We start from the raw sequence: 16,379 nt of genomic DNA on the forward strand, positions 1-16,379 counted from the left end.
TACCCTCATAAGTGGTCACTTTGTAACCCTTAATCCATCCCTCTAAGTTTTTCAACCCTTCTCTCACCCAGGTAGCCCAAGGGGTACCATCATGCTTTTTGAGGGTTCTAAACCTCTTAAGATACTGGGAAGGGGTCTTCCCGAATCTAGCTATTAAAGCTAGATTCACACTTTCGTAATCCGCCTTATCCGCCTCCCCCAACTCCATTACCACATCAGTCGCAACAGGAGGGAGCCTAGAGAACAACGAGGGAAGCAACGCATTCCCGGTGATGTCCTGGTGCCCATGATTGTATTCAAACAGTTTCAACCAATCCAACACATCCAATCTCGGTTCATATATACCCACTAATTCCTTCGGCATCCGGGGTCTTTTCGGACTGGAGCTCCAAGAGGAACCAGAGGAGAGAGAAGCATTTTCCATAGACAACTTTTTCATCTCTAACTCGTGATTAAGTTCTATTTCCCTGAGTCTTAACTCAGCTTGCTTCTGCTCAGCCTGGGCATTCATCCGTCTGAACTCGAGCTCTTGGTTTCGTTCAGATTGAGCCAAGAACTGTTTGTATTCTAGTTCGAGCTTCATTTTTTCAAGTTCAAAATAAGCAGGGTTACTTGTGGGACCTGGTATGGGCCCCGTAGGCACAGCTGGTAAGGCAGGTAGAGGAGCAGGTGAGACAGTTTTATTAGCCTCGCCATCCTCGTCAGCCTCTTCATCGCTATCATCAGAATTACGATTCAGATCAACACCATCACTGTTATCTACAGTTGCTGGGGAGATTGGTTCCTCTGAACCAGTACCCAGACTTTGGTTCGCCAGCAATCTCTCAATTAATTCTAACTTCTTGCCTCTTACAGAAAGATTCTCTTGCCCACAGAGAGCTCGCAAACTCTCAGTATTTTCACCTGACAAAGACTCTTGACTGTAAGTTTCCATCGTAGACATGATTTTGAAAGTTGCTTTTTGTGCAAAGTTTTGTAGTTAGTTATCCTACAGTGTCGAAAAGCACTCTAAACTGTATACTCGATACAAATCCCACCGCTGTACACCAGTGTTAGGCGGAAACCTGTGCAGTTCCCTCTGGGACCACTGTAAAAGATTTAGGACTACAGGCGTTGGCGGTGAACCCACTTGGTAGCAGTCTGCACCACACAGATTCACGTGGTGGCTGTGGCTGAGCAGTCAGACTTCTCTCAAGAAAAGTTGAGCAGTATGTGGAGTATACAAAATAGGGCAATTCTTCACAGCAAGACAAGCAAACACGCAACGAGGCTTACTGTAAAGATATTAAGGCATTTATTTATAACAGAACATCTATGAAAAACACTAAGGCAAATCACGGCAAACAAATCAAACACAATTACTCTATGAAGTAGACGATCAATCCCCCTAGCAATATCGACAACTCTAGGTTCTACCGGTACCACTTATTTTCAGACAGAGGTGTATACCTAAACCCAGATGACACTCGAATATTAATTAGGACGGGAGAGAAAAAGATAGGCAGGTCATCAAATCAACACAGTTCAATCCTAGCGGATAAAATGCAAGGCAGGAAGGCAAGAATCACAATAGATCGTAAAGTTCAGAGGCCAGGCCCACTCGGAGAGAGGCAAGGCGCGATGTCCCAAAAAGTCTCTAGTGGATATGCATTCAAGTCTGTGTAGCAAATTGTTATCGGCAGGTTGAACCAGTTCAGAACAAAGAAGGAGAAAAGCTTGGAGGCGACCCAACGGAACGGAGAGGATTAAGACACCTCAGTCGAACCGATCGAAAGGGAAGCCAGGCGGACACGGTACCTTGTTGTGGAGGGCAGCTCCGGCAGGGGCAGTTGTTCCTGGTGGTGGATGCACGTTCGGTCTTTGCCAAGAGTAGAAATGATCTCGTCGTCGAAGGAAATGAAGTCCGGTGCACCACCAGGGAAGAGACCAGCCACGGAGTGCTCCGTCACAAGGCACCACCTTTTGGTTGCGGTACAGGGGTAGTGGCTATCCGGATGCCGAGGTGCGCTGCACGGGCAATTCGACCACTGCGTCCTGAGGCGAATAAAAAGCAAAGGGGACTGGTTGTTCCCACCAGCCAGGGGAAGAGACTCTACGGCAGGGAGATCTCCTCTGTCGTAGGGAAGTGGTGAGTCGGTTCCGCAAGGCTCCACCGGAGGTGTCGTCGTGCAGGTCGGCTCAGCGTTACCCTTGTCGGATTCTTAGCTCCTGTGGCGATTTCTGAAGATCCAGTCCCAAAAGCCCTGCTTTTATGCAGAAGACCCCCATTCATTCAGCCTAGCTGTCAATCAACACATGCTAAGTGGTGAGCGGGAACGCTCACCACTTGGGCCAATCACTCCAGAGTTCGACCTGAGTTGGCAAGGCAACTCGGTCCAGGGTGCCTAAACCCCCTCCCACACCCCTGAGGTAACCCAGACAGAATGGCACCACTTTGGAGGGTCTCTGTACAGAGGCCTGCCAAAAGTGGAACAAAGGGCTCAACCTTTGGTTTAGGAGTCACAGAGACGAACACAGATGCCATTTTACAAACCGAGTTCTGGCAGAAAATACCATCCGATAAACTTATTTAAGATAAGTAGATCGGTGGTACGTTAGAGATTAATGAGAAAAAGTATCAATCTCCAACAATGGGACGAATCCCATAGGGTTATGCTCGGGGTCGAACATAACAAGTAGTTTCCACTGCCACCAGCCAAAACTCGACGAGGGGGGACGGGACAGTGCCCCCTCGAGTAACAGGTCTAGGAGTAATCGAATTACCCCTACTAGTACGTCCACAATAAGATGGTTTGTACTAGTCCTGTTAGTAAATTTAGGTCTAGTAAAGCCAATGGTGACTTTACATGCCCGGGGAGACAGTAGTCAGTCCCCGGGTATGGAGTCTATGGTGGAGGTCCGCTAGGACGCTACAGTGTTACGGCACGTAGGGTGCAGTGTAACACACATAGAAAAACATATGAGGCCCTATGGAGTAAAAGACCCCATAGCCCATCGAACACATTGACATCTCAAAGGAATTACACACACATACATGTCCAAGAGTGGGAGAAAAGAGTCTCACTCTTGGCAGGATGGAAAAAAACAAACTCCAGAAACCCAGCAAAGCTGCTGGGGGACTCACTAGGTTAGGAAATTCAGCCTAAACAGAGAATTCTCCCTAACAACGAGATCATCTCTACTCTTGGCAAAGACCCGACATGCATCCACCACCAGGAACAACTGCCCCCGCCGGAGCTGTCTCTCCACAAACAAGGTACCGTGTCCGCCTGGCTTCCCTTTCTGCCGGATCGAGTGAGGTGTCTTAATCCTCGCCTTTCCATTGGGTCGCCTCCAAGCTTTCTTTAACGTGTTGTTCTGAACTGGTGCAATCTTTCCAATAACAATTTTGCGATAAAGACTCGAAGCGCATTTTCCACTGAGACACTTTTTGGGACATATCGCCTTGCCTCTCTCCGAGTGGGCCTGGCCTTTGAACTTTGTGATCTGCCATAGACCCTGCCTTACTTGCCTTGCATTTGTCCGAAAAGTATTGGTACCAAGTTGACTTCATAACCTGCCGTATTTTTCTCTCCCGTCCTAAAGAATACTAGAGTACCATCTAGGTTAAAGCATACACCTCTGTCTGCAAATAAGTGGTGCCGGTGAACCTAGACTTGTCAAACTATTGTTAGGGGGATTGATCTTTTTCTTCATATCGTAATTGTGATTGAAGCTTTTTGCCGTTTTAGTGCCAGAGTGTTTTCCATAGATGTGTTGTTATAAATAAATACATTTATATCTTCTACTGTGTAGATTGCCCTATATTGTATACTCCACATACTGTCTAACTCTTCTTGAGGGAAGTCTGACTGCTCAGCCACAGCTACCAAGTGAATCTGTGTGGTACAGACTGCTACCAAGTGGGTTTACTGCCAAACACCTGTAGTCCTAAATCTTTTGCAGTGGTCCCAGAGGGAACTGCACAGGTTTCCGCCTAACACTGGTGGCAGCGGTGGGATTTGTATCGAGTATACAGTTTAGAGTGCTTTTCGACACTTTAGGATAACTAACCACAAAGCTTAGCACTAAAAAGCAACTTTCAAAAACATGTCTACGATGGAAACTTACAGTCAAGAGTCCTTGTCGGGTGAAACTATTGAGAGTTTACGAGCTCTCTGTAGGCAAGAGAATCTTTCTGTAAGAGGCAAGAAGTTAGAACTGATAGCGAGATTGCTGGAAAAACAAAATCTGGGTACTGGCTCAGAGGAACCAACTTCTCCAGCAAATGTAGATAACAGTGATGGTGTTGATCTAAATCATAATTCTGATGATAGTGATGAAGAGGCTGACGAGGAAGGAGAGGCTAACAAAACTTTCTCCCCTGCTCCTCTACCTGCCTTACCAGCTGTACCTACGGGGCCCATACCAGGTCCCACATGTAACCCTGCTTATTTTGAACTTGAAAAAATGAAGCTCGAATTAGAATACAAACGGTTCTTGGCTCAATCTGAAAGAAATCAAGAGCTCGAGTTCAGACGGATGAATGCCCAGGCTGAGCAGAAGCAAGCTGAGTTAAGGCTCAGAGAAATAGAACTTAATCACGAATTAGAGATGAAAAAGTTGTCTGTAGAAAATGCTTCTCTCTCCTCTGGTTCCTCTAGGAGCTCCAGTCCCAAAAGACCCCGGATGCCGAAGGAATTAGAGGGTATGTATGAACCGAGATTGGATGTGTTAGATTGGTTAAAACTGTTTGAGTACAATCATGGGCTCCAGGACATCACCGGGAATGATTTACTTCCCTGGTTGTTCTCTAGGCTACCCCCTTTTGCGACTGATGTGGTAATGAAGTTGGGGGAGGCGGATAAGACGGATTACGAAAGTGTGAAACTAGCTTTAATAGCTAGATTTGGGAAGACCCCTTCACAGTATCTTAAGAGGTTTAGAACCCTCAAAAAGCATGATGGTACCCCTTGGGCTACCTGAGTGAGTGAAGGGTTGAAAAACTTAGAGTGATGGATTAAGGGTTACAAAGTGTACACTTATGAGGGTATGAAGAATCTTTTTATGTTGGAGTCTATTTATGATGCCTGTTCTCCTGAGCTCAGACAGCACTTGGCTGATTCAAAGGAATTGGATTCCCGGAAGCTAGCTAAGGCTCCTGACTTATGGGTCGCCAACAGGGCCACTCATAAGGATTCTGGGGCAACTCAGAAGAAGGATGAGGGAAAACAGCCTAAAAAAAACTCAAAAGAGAATTCGAATAACTCAAATTCCAAAGAGGGCCCCAAACAAAACCAGAAGGGTAAGCCACAAGGAAAATCGCAGCATAATAGTGTGTCTTCTGGTGCCAAACAGGAAGGAGGGCAGAACAAGCCACCATTCCAGAAAGCGTTCGGTAAATGCTTTGTTTGTGGCTCGACTGACCACGTGAAAGGAGATCCCAGGTGTAAGGATAAACCTTCAGGGGTCCAGCTTGTCCCCTTAGCCTTCGCTCCAGAGGAGGAAGTCCAAATGGCAAGTGGAAACTTTCTACTGCTAGCTGATGAACCCATTGGAGTCTCAGCCAGCGTTCCTTTAGTATCTCTGGGGTTGTGGGAACAACAGAATTTAGATGTCTATAATTCTATCCCCGATAATACTAAAGAGTATTATAAGGACAGTGTCCAGGTGAATGGTCAGGAGACTCCTGCCATTAGGGACACTGGGGCCAGCATAACTGTGGTGGATAAATTGTTTTTTCAGGCTGAGGATGTTACTAAGGCACCCAAACGCCTCACCAATTTAGCTGGAGGGCCTGTGCAGATGCTTCCCCAATTACCAGTTCTCATCCAGTGTAATGACATGACTGTGAAGATACCTGTCAGCATACAGAGTAAGGTACCAGGACGCGTACTGTTGGTTAACGATTTGAAAACTCTCGGATTTGTATCGCATACTCCCAGACCTCCTAGTAAACGGTTATAGGAGCTAACCAGACCTGCAAGAGAGAGGACCATGCGCGGTACTCTCCCGGAGATGATGAAGAAAGAAATCACTCCTGCTCCACTGGAATTGTCAGCCGCTTGCTCGAAGAAATCAGAAGCGAAAGGGAAACCTAAGACATCTACCCCGAAACCAGCAGCCAGCATTTCAGTGCAGCCAACACGGACTTCCCAGCGGTTGTCCAAAGTTACACCTGTAACTCCACCTCCAGCTGAGACTGAGAGGGAGGTACAACCCTGTGTGGTAGAATTAGACTCTGAAGAAGAGCTAATGGAAGGCCAGGAACTCATTGGAGATCTGGATCCTGTTGACCATCCTGAGCTGCTGTCTTTACTGGCAGAAGGTGGACCCAGCAGGGCAGACTTCAGTAAGGGACAGAGAGAATGTCCAACTCTGGAAGGTCTTCGCCAACAGGCAGAAGCTCAGGCTGAAGGGCAAGAGCCTGGGAAATACAGGTTGCGCTGGGAAGATGGCCTCTTCTACAGTGAACTGACCGAGTCTGCACCTGGAGACTACAAGCGGCTTGTAGTACCCCAAGAGAACAGACCACAGTTCTTGCAGTTAGCCCATGAGATTCCTTTGGCTGGTCACTTGAGTTTCAAGAAGACTAAGGAAAGGCTATCTCTCTACTTCTATTGGCCAAAGATGTGGGCCGAAGTAGAAAAACACTGCAGGAGCTGCCACACCTGCCAGACCTCTGGTAAGGTTGGCTCCAAGAATGTGGCACCGTTAGTGCCTCTCCCAGTTGTGGGAGTCCCGTTTGAGAGAGTAGGGATTGACATTTTTGGTCCCCTTGATCCTCCAACCTCCTCAGGCAACAGGTTTATACTTGTTGTAGTAGACCATGCTACTAGGTATCCGGAGGCAATTCCTATGAGGACTGTTACAGCTCCGGCTGTGGCTAAGGCCCTCATTGGTATCTTTACTAGGGTCGGGTTTCCTAAAGAAGTAATCTCTGACAGGGGGTCAAACTTTATGTCCCACTACATGAAAGCCATGTGGAAAACCTGTGGAGTTACTTACAAGTTCTCAACAGCTTACCACCCACAAACCAATGGGTTGGTAGAACGGTTCAACCGAACCATGAAGAGCATGATAGGTGCTTTAGAGAAACCCCTTAAGCATAAGTGGGACCTTCTACTGCCATGCCTTCTCTTTGCTTATAGACAAGTCCCTCAGGAGGGAGTAGGTTATTCTCCCTTTGAACTTCTCTATGGTCATCCGTCAGAGGTCCATTGGCCCTGATTAAGGAGGGGTTGGAGAGTGCTGCATCCCCCAAGCCAGTCAGAGTGACTGACTACGTGATAGGTCTCCGGAGGAGAATGTCGCACATGATGACAGAAGCAAGCGATAACTTGAAAGCTGGACAAGCATTGGTCAAGCACTGGCACGATCAAAAGGCTAACATGGTTGAGTTCGCTCAAGACCAGCTTGTTCTCGTTATGATCCCAACAAGGCAGAGGGCCTTGCAAGACAAATGGATGGCACGCTTCAGAGTTGTGGGTAAACTCGGAAAGGTTAACTATCTGGTGGACTTGGGCAATCCCAAGGAGGCTCCGACCGTCTTCCACACCAACTGACTCAAAGCGTATGTCTCACGACCTGATGTAGGAGCGTTGCTTCAAGCATCATCCGAGGAAGAAGAAGAGAGTGAAGCTCTTCCGGATCTCCTCAGAGGCTTGCCTTTGGACGAACAAATTGAAGGAGTAAATCTCTCCTCCAATCTGACACCCGGGCAACAAGAAGAGTGCAAATCCATGTTGAATCAGTTTGTCTCTCTGTTCTCGCTTTCATCAGGCTTGACCCCTTGGGGCCAGCATGACATACTCACTGGTGACTGTCTGCCAGTCAAAAGCAGAGGATACCGAATGTCAGAACACGTACAAACCCACATCAAAGGTGAGGTCAGCAAGATGCTTGATCTCGGGATAATAGAGCCCTCTACTAGTCCATGGTCTAGCCCAGTTGTGTTAGTACCAAAGGCTGGATCTAAAGAGCTTAGATTCTGCGTGGATTATAGAGCTCTTAATGCAGTCACCAAGACTGATGCCCACCCTTTGCCAAGAACAGATGAGTTGGTGGATAAATTTGGCGCCGCCAAGTTCCTCAGCACATTTGACTTGACGTCAGGCTATTGGCAAATAGCCCTGACAGACCATGCCAAGGAGAAAACTGCATTTTCGACCCCCGTTGGCTTTTACCAATTTAAGGTAATGCCTTTCGGATTGAAGAATGCACCTGCTATGTTTCAACGGATGGTAAACCAGGTTCTGAATGGGATTTAGGACTTCTGCATGGCATACTTGGATGACATAGCAGTGTTCAGCAATTCCTGGGAAGAACATGTAACCCACCTGAGAGATGTTTTGCTTGCTCTTGGACGAGCCAATCTGACCATAAAGGCGAGTAAATGCCAAATTGGACAGAGTAAGGTAGTCTATCTTGGACATGAGGTAGGAGGTGGAGAAATAAGGCCTTTGCTCAGTAAGATTGAAGCTGTGCAAAATTGGACAACACCTACTACCCAAACCCAAGTGAGAGCCTTCCTAGACCTCACTAGGTATTACAGGAATTTCATCGAGAACTATGGGACCATAACCTCTCCACTGAATGTCATCTCCTCGCCCAAATTTCATAAAAAGGTTAGATGGAACGAGCAGTGCAATCAGGCTTTTGAAAACCTGAAAAAGGCTCTTTGCCAAGCCCCAGTAGTCAGAGCTCCTGATTACCGCCAACACTTCATTGTGCAGACGGATGCTTCAAATGTAGGAATAGGTGCCATACTCAGTCAACTGGATGGGAAAGGTAGGGAGCACCCTGTTTGCTTCATCAGCCGCAAGCTGAAGGATCCTGAAACAAGGTGGGCAACAATCGAAAGAGAGTGCTTTGCTATCGTGTGGGCTCTGAAGAAGTTTAGGCCGTACTTGTATGGTTCTACTTTTGTCATTCAGACTGACCACCAACCCTTGAGATGGTTAATGCAAATGAAAGGGGAAAACCCTAAACTATTAAGATGGTCGATCTGCCTGCAAGGGTTTGATTTCACCATTGAGCACAGGTCAGGGTGTCACCACCAAAATGCTGATGGTTTCTCTAGGATGTATGTCCTCGACTAGAGGTATGAGATTCATCCAGGAGTGGATTAAATCCTCCTGTCCCTTAGTCTGGGGGGGCCGAGTGTTAGGGAGAATTCTCTGTTTAGGCTGAATTTCCTAACCTAGTGAGTCCCCCAGCAGCTTTGCTGGATTTCTGGAGTTTGTTTTTTCCATCCTGCCAAGAGTAAGACTCTTTTTCTCCCACTCTTCGACATGAATGTGTGTAAGTCCTTTGAATGTCAATGTGTTCTATGGGCTATGGGGTCTTTTACTCCATAGGGTCTCATGTGTTTTGCTATGTGTGTTACACTGCACCTTCCGTGCCGTATCACTGGGGCGTCCTAACGGACCTCCATCATAGACTCCATACCCGGGGACTGACTACTGTCTCCCCGGGCATGTAAAGTCACCATTGGCTTTACTAGACCTAAATTTACTAACAGAACTAGTACAAACCATCCTATTGTGGACATACTAGTAGGGGTAATTCGATTACTCCTGGGTCTGTTATTCGAGGGGGCACTGTCCCGTCCTCCCTCGTTGAGTTTTGGCTGGTGGCAGTGGAAACTACTTGTTATGTTCGACCGCGAATATAACCCTATGGGATTCTTCCCATTGTTGGAGATTGATACTTTTTCCTCGTTAATCTCTAACATACCACCGGTTTACTTATCTTAAATAAGTCTATCGGATGGTCCTTTCTGCCAGAACTCGGTTTTTAAAATGGCGTCTGTGTTTGTCTCTGTGACTCCTAAACCAAAGGTTGAGCCCTTTGCTCCACTTTTGGCGGGCTTCTGTACAAAGACCCTCCAAAGTGGTGCCATTCTGTCTGGGTTACCACAGGGGTGTGGGAGGGGGTTTTGGCACCCTGGACTGAGTTGCCTTGCCAACTCCAGTTGCACTCTGGTGTGATTGGCCCAAGTGGTGAGCCACCCCGCTCACCACTTAGCGTGTTTTGATTGACAGCTAGGTTGAATGAATGGGGGTTTTCTGCATAAAAGCAGGGCTTTTGGGACTGGATCTTCAGAAGTCGCCACAGGACCTAAGAATCCGACGAGGGTAAAGCTGAGCCAACCTGCAATGACGACACCTCCGGTTGAGCCCTGCGGAACCGACTCACCACTTCCCGACGACAGAGGAGATCTCCTTGCTGGAGAGTCTCTTCCCCTGACTGGTGGGAACAACCAGTCCCCTTTGCTTTTTCTTCGCTCCACAATGCAGTGGTTGAATTGTCTGTGCAGAGCACCTCGGCAACTGGATAGCCACTACCCCGGTACCGCGACCAAAAGGTGGTGCCTTGTGACTGAGCACTCCGCGGCTGGTCTCTTCCCTGGTGGTGCACCGGACTTCACTTTTCTTCGACGACGAGATCATCTCTACTCTTGGCAAAGACCCGACGTGCATCCACCACCAGGAACAACTGCCCCCGCCGGAGCTGTCTCTCCACAAACAAGGTACCGTGTCCGCCTGGCTTCCCTTTCTGCCGGATCGAGTGAGGTGTCTTAATCCTCACCTTTCCATTGGGTCGCCTCCAAGCTTTCTTTAACGTGTTGTTCTCAACTGGTCCAATCTTTCCATAACAATTTTGCGATAAAGACTCGAAGCACATTTTCCACTGAGACACTTTTTGGGACATATCGCCTTGCCTCTCTCCGAGTGGGCCTGGCCTTTGAACTTTGTGATCTGCCGTAGACCCCGCCTTACTTGCCTTGCATTTGTCCGAAAAGTATTGGTACCAAGTTGACTTCATAACCTGCCGTATTTTTCTCTCCCGTCCTAACGAATACTAGAGTACCATCTAGGTTAAAGCATACACCTCTGTCTGCAAATAAGTGGTGCCGGTTAACCTAGACTTGTCAAACTATTGTTAGGGGGATGGATCTTTTTCTTCGTACAGTAATTGTGATTGAAGCTGTTTGCCGTATTAGTGCCAGAGTGTTTTCCATAGATGTGTTGTTATAAATAAATACCTTTATATCTTTACACCGAAGCCTTGTTCCGTGTTTGCTTGTTCTACTGTGTAGATTGCCCTATATTGTATACTCTACATACTGTCTAACTCTTCTTGAGGGAAGTCTGACTGCTCAGCCACAGCTACCAAGTGAATCTGTGTGGTACAGACTGCTACCAAGTGGGTTTACCGCCAAACACCTGTAGTCCTGAATCTTTTGCAGTGGTCCCAGAGGGAACTGCACAGGTTTCCGCCTAACAGTACCCAAGATGGAACTGTCCGTATAACAGCTGCGGTGGCCGGCATGTCCTTAGTCAAACAAAATGCAGGTGTCCTAAGGACACTGTACCTGTCCGTACAGACCGCAGATCATGTACGCACATGCACACCACACCCATAAGTATTGCGAACATCGCGCTTGTCCATAACTGACCGTGCCACTTGTGTCGCACTTATAATTAGTTTCAGGACCCGAACACTGTCCGTCGAATACCCGCACACATGCGCACATCCGTTACTCTGCATTTGCAGTCCAGCGGGCACCCATTTTCTTGTGTGTTCCTGATGTCATTATGTGACCGCATCCACGCTGAGCGTGTGGACTACTTTGCGCAGTTTGTCTCCTTGCACAACATTTCAGAAGAATTTATACAAACATGGGAAATTATTTTACAGTATAAAATGACCATTTGACATGTCCCATACAATGGCCCTACCTTTCAAGGTATTGTGTAGAATTTTTGCAATGCTTTCGAGTGAGCGATATGGTCACGAGCCGCACCCCTCCACCCCTATAAATGGCCACACCCCCGAGCTCATCTTCATTGCGCTTCTGGCTATAGCAGATTGAGTTGTGCTGCCTTTACTGCTTTAGTGAACATTAGCCGACTAATCCTTATGGCATCCATGGCTGCTGCTGCTTCATTAGGCTCAGCACCACCCCCAAACCCTCCACCAACACCACCTCCCCAAGGGTCTGCAGAGGGAAATATGGGTGAGGATGTAGAGAGCGAGGAAAAAGAGGAAGAAGAAAATGAGGTGGAGGAACTCTGCACTACAAGCACTCGTCAGGAGTCGTGGGTGTGGCGCTTGTTTACCGTTTTTGGAAACGTACCAAAAGCATGTGTGAACCAGGTCATGTGTAAGAAGAGCAACTTGGTGCTGAGTCGTGGGAGACCTGGTGTGTACAGCTTTGGTACGACAACCATGTAGTGACACCTAACATCGTTCCACAGTGCGGACATTCGCAAGGTGATACCATGTGAAGAACGTAATAGATTGAATTCCTCCACAACATCCTCCATGTCCGATCCTCTCACCACAAGAAACACTCCTGTGGGAGAGCGCCATTCGTGATGCTGTTTACTCTTAACTTGCCAGGGTCACAATATTGCGTATGTACTGTGACGCAGTACTCTGCTGGGGGGAGACTCTTCGAAGTGCTTTTGAAACTACCGTCACGGAGCACCAGAAGAACTGCTCCCTACCTATGTAAAGCATACCCTACATCTTTCTCTCTCCACATGCCCTTTCTTATCCACGTGGTTGGTGTCCCTTCCTTACCCTCCTGTACCCTGCTCTCTTAGTGTGTCGTGTGCTGAAAAGCAAACTGGAAAACAACAAAAATTTAAAAAATGCTCTATTCAGAGCTGCCTTTTTTAGTTTAACAATAGAACTATCAAGTGACCGGTGTAGGCCCCCGTGCATTTTTGAAAAAGTCTGCAGACAGTCGTACGACGCACAAAAATGGAGGGTGCAAGCGGAGCAAAACCAATGCACTTTTCGCTGGGAGTATTTTGTGGCTCTGAAAAGAGCCTTTCGGTGGTGTTTTGTGTGTTTAAAAAACTGTGGAACAAAAAAAACGGATTGCCAAATAGTTGACTATGAATCCAAAAAGTTTGCAATGCATTTTGTACATTGCGAATAAAAAAAAATCTGATTGCCAGTATATGTGAGATGGACTCCATCTCTGCGAAAAATTAAAGTGCTGCAAAACAAAATGTTTTCATTGTGGAATGAGGACATGACAACATCTCTTACAAAGGCACAAACAGCCTTATTTACATTGCGCCTCGCTGTCTCCATTTGTGGACCAAATGCAGAAGAGCGCAGCCATATTTGTCTTTGTGCAATACGGGAAAAAACTATTTGGCAATTTGGAAATATGTCCATGACCTTCGCAAGTTCTTCCTTCATTGCAAATTGCGAAGAAATTCCAGAGACATGGCCTAAACTGTTTCCTCCGCAATGAATGATAATTATATCAGGATGACGCTCTGTCTGTAAAGTAGCACAGAGAGGTACCAAGTCCAGCCACTTCATTCCATGCACTCCATGCCAGCGCACTTGCACGTATGGAAATCCAAGATCTGCAGATATACCACAACTTTCTGCATTCACCTTCAACCAATGTATCCATGAGTCTCCCAAAATCCAGATAATATGTTTTCGCACCCACAGAGCCATGGCTGTCTAGTCTCCTGTCAGGGAAAAGACGTTCTCACTAAATTTCTCAGTTCAAAACACACCCACTGACCTTTACTGAAAAATCGCTACCTTCGCACCTTCTCATTTTCATGCGTCTCCACCCCAGAAACCCTGTTTGTAATTCGCGCTGCCTGCAGACTACCGCCATGTCCGCGGACACATACAGGATCAGAGCATGACGAATGTACATTTAAATATTATTCCACTTTTTCCCTTTAAGGTGGGCTCTGAAAGGAGCATTTTTTTTTGTTTTTTTGGGCAGATGCCTTACAGACACCTGTTATTTTATTTTTTTTTGAATATTTTTTCTTCTTACTTTACTCCTACAATCATTACAGAACCTTCTCCAAAGAAGCCTTACATTCCAAAAGAACATGGCATTTCCCGAAGAAGATAATGCAACACAATCTGCTTCAAAATAAGCCGCATTACTGGGAACAATGTTCTTGTGGCTGCAGAAAAACATACCAGCTCATAACATGAAAGCATGCATGCCGCGATTGATATTACACCTCCCAATACTTTGATCACGACAGAAAACAGAACTGTTGTCCCATTTTCTTCTAGGGAGTAAGCCAGAAAAAAATACTTTCGCAGTTGGAAATATGTGAATGACTGCTTGCACCAACTGCTCCAAATCTTCCAACAATGTACATGAACTCATGTAGCCCAAATGGCAAGTGCCGTAGTGCAAAAGTACCACATGGGGACTGGTCATCCTACGCATGTCTCTGCAAACTTGGAGAATTGCTGCAACATTGTGATCAGTCTTAGCGCTCCACACCACCTCCACTCCTCTCAAATCGAAATTGTGAGCCACATGCCTACTTTCAGAATAGTGCTGTAAACCATTGACAAAAATATCACCAAGCACCAAAACCTGACTGTCTCCACCTCTGCTATCATCAGTACACGCACCGTCTTTTCACACAAAAGAACAATGTGAACATCTGATTGGCTGATGCCTGCAGTCCCCTTTCCATGCTGGATTTGCTGTAGAACCCCGTATGTGGCACGCCCTACCCACGGACAAGTGCTGTCTATGTGTAGCACGTAACTCTTAGCCAGTCCTTCTACCCTTTCCACATCACTCTCAAATCCATTCCCTCATTGGACACAGCTTAGCAGTCACATAACCATCCACCAATCACATTCAACATCTGTACATCTAACTCCGTCATCAAAATTTTGCACTTCAAATGTACTATTGATCACTCTGAATGCAAGCTGCATATCATTACAAAGCACCTACTTTAAAAACTACTGTGCAAGTGTCGCGGATTTCTACGTACAGCTCAATGCATGCGCACATCCATGAGTACAAAGTACAGGTATGCATATTTTAATCAGAGAACATGTGCATCGCTTATGATTTCATTTAAACAAATGAATGCCACTACATCTGCATAGCCAATACATACCAAGGCTCCCCCTTTAAGTGCAAGACTTCCGATTTTTCATTGACAAACCGCACTACTTCTTACTGTCTCCCGCATAACCTATACATACGTAACAATCCTCCCAATTTAGCGCAAAACTCAATTTTCCATTAGAAAACGTCCCAAATTTTTACTGTGTACCGCCTAAATTAATGCTACTTCCAATGCGATCGTATGAGAAAAATAAACATTCCCGATTGCTGTGCTGACATCTCCCTCTGAGGGTCTCCCGATTTTTCGGATTCGTATTTATAATATAAAAATAGTGACATTTTTCCAATCTACTATACTGACCTATCACTGACAAACCTCTCTGCTATCGACAACATAGCTTAAAAAAAACAAGGCATTTTCATAAAATAAAAATTGTACTCATTTGCAAATCAGGTTCAACTAACATACTGCAAATAACATACAAAGGCAACACTTAGTGAAGTGAAATGCACACATGCACTGTGTTGAGATATCAAGGGAGAATACTCCGACAAAAGATGCAAAATTAACGTGTCCAGTACCATCACTGCTTTAAACACACAATGTTACTAACTTCTTCTTTTTACAATTGCAGTGAAGACTACTCTCCTGAAAATCAACAGCATCTACACTGCAAAGTCATATCTGAAGAAACCTGGTCATTCCACGAAAAAAAGTAAGTACAGTACTACCTTTATATTCTTACTGTTCCTCAAAGAGACTGTGTGTGTTATTTATGTAATTTGCGCACCAAAACAAACATTGATTTCTGAACCAATCTACCCACAAATCCCCATTTATTAAAGAAAGAATAACAGACAGAATGGCGCACACATCCCTGTGTTTTGGGAACACAAAAAACATACAGAAGCCTTAGAATGTTAGTAGTAGAAAAGAAATAGCTGTTTGAATTTTAAACCAATACATTGGGCCTCATTACGACCCAGGCGGTAAGTTACCGCCTGGGTCGTACCTTTACCACCATGACGAAAGCCATGGTGGTTGGCGGACTTACCGCCCCATTCCGAGGTTGGCGGGGCGGTAAGTCCCCAATCCCCATTTACCCTTCCCCATTCCCATTTTTGCACCATAGGGCATAATGGGAGTGGGGAAGGCTTTAATTACGCCACCGTAAATTACGGTGGCGTAATTAACATCAAGGTCCCTTAGCGCCATGGATTTTAACACCTGCTAAAAGCAGGTGTTAAAACCTCCATGGCGCTAAGGGACCTCGGAATCAGGCGGTAAGGGTCGGCGCTGTTTACGCCGCCGTAAACCCCTTACCGCCTGAGTCGTAATGAGGCCCATTTACTATTAATGCTTCTCCTCACCACAAGCTCACTTTCTACTCTCATCTGAAGCACAGTGTAGTAATATACAAACAGAAAAACAGCCTTCCCAACTCATTGTAACTCTCCAATGCACATTCACACACCATCACAAACAGCTTACCAATCAAACTCATGCACG

The sequence above is a fragment of the Ambystoma mexicanum genome, chromosome 5p, assembly GCF_040938575.1.
Source record: "Ambystoma mexicanum isolate Mex_15411 chromosome 5p, UKY_AmexF1_1, whole genome shotgun sequence".
Taxonomy (NCBI): Eukaryota; Metazoa; Chordata; class Amphibia; order Caudata; family Ambystomatidae; genus Ambystoma; species Ambystoma mexicanum.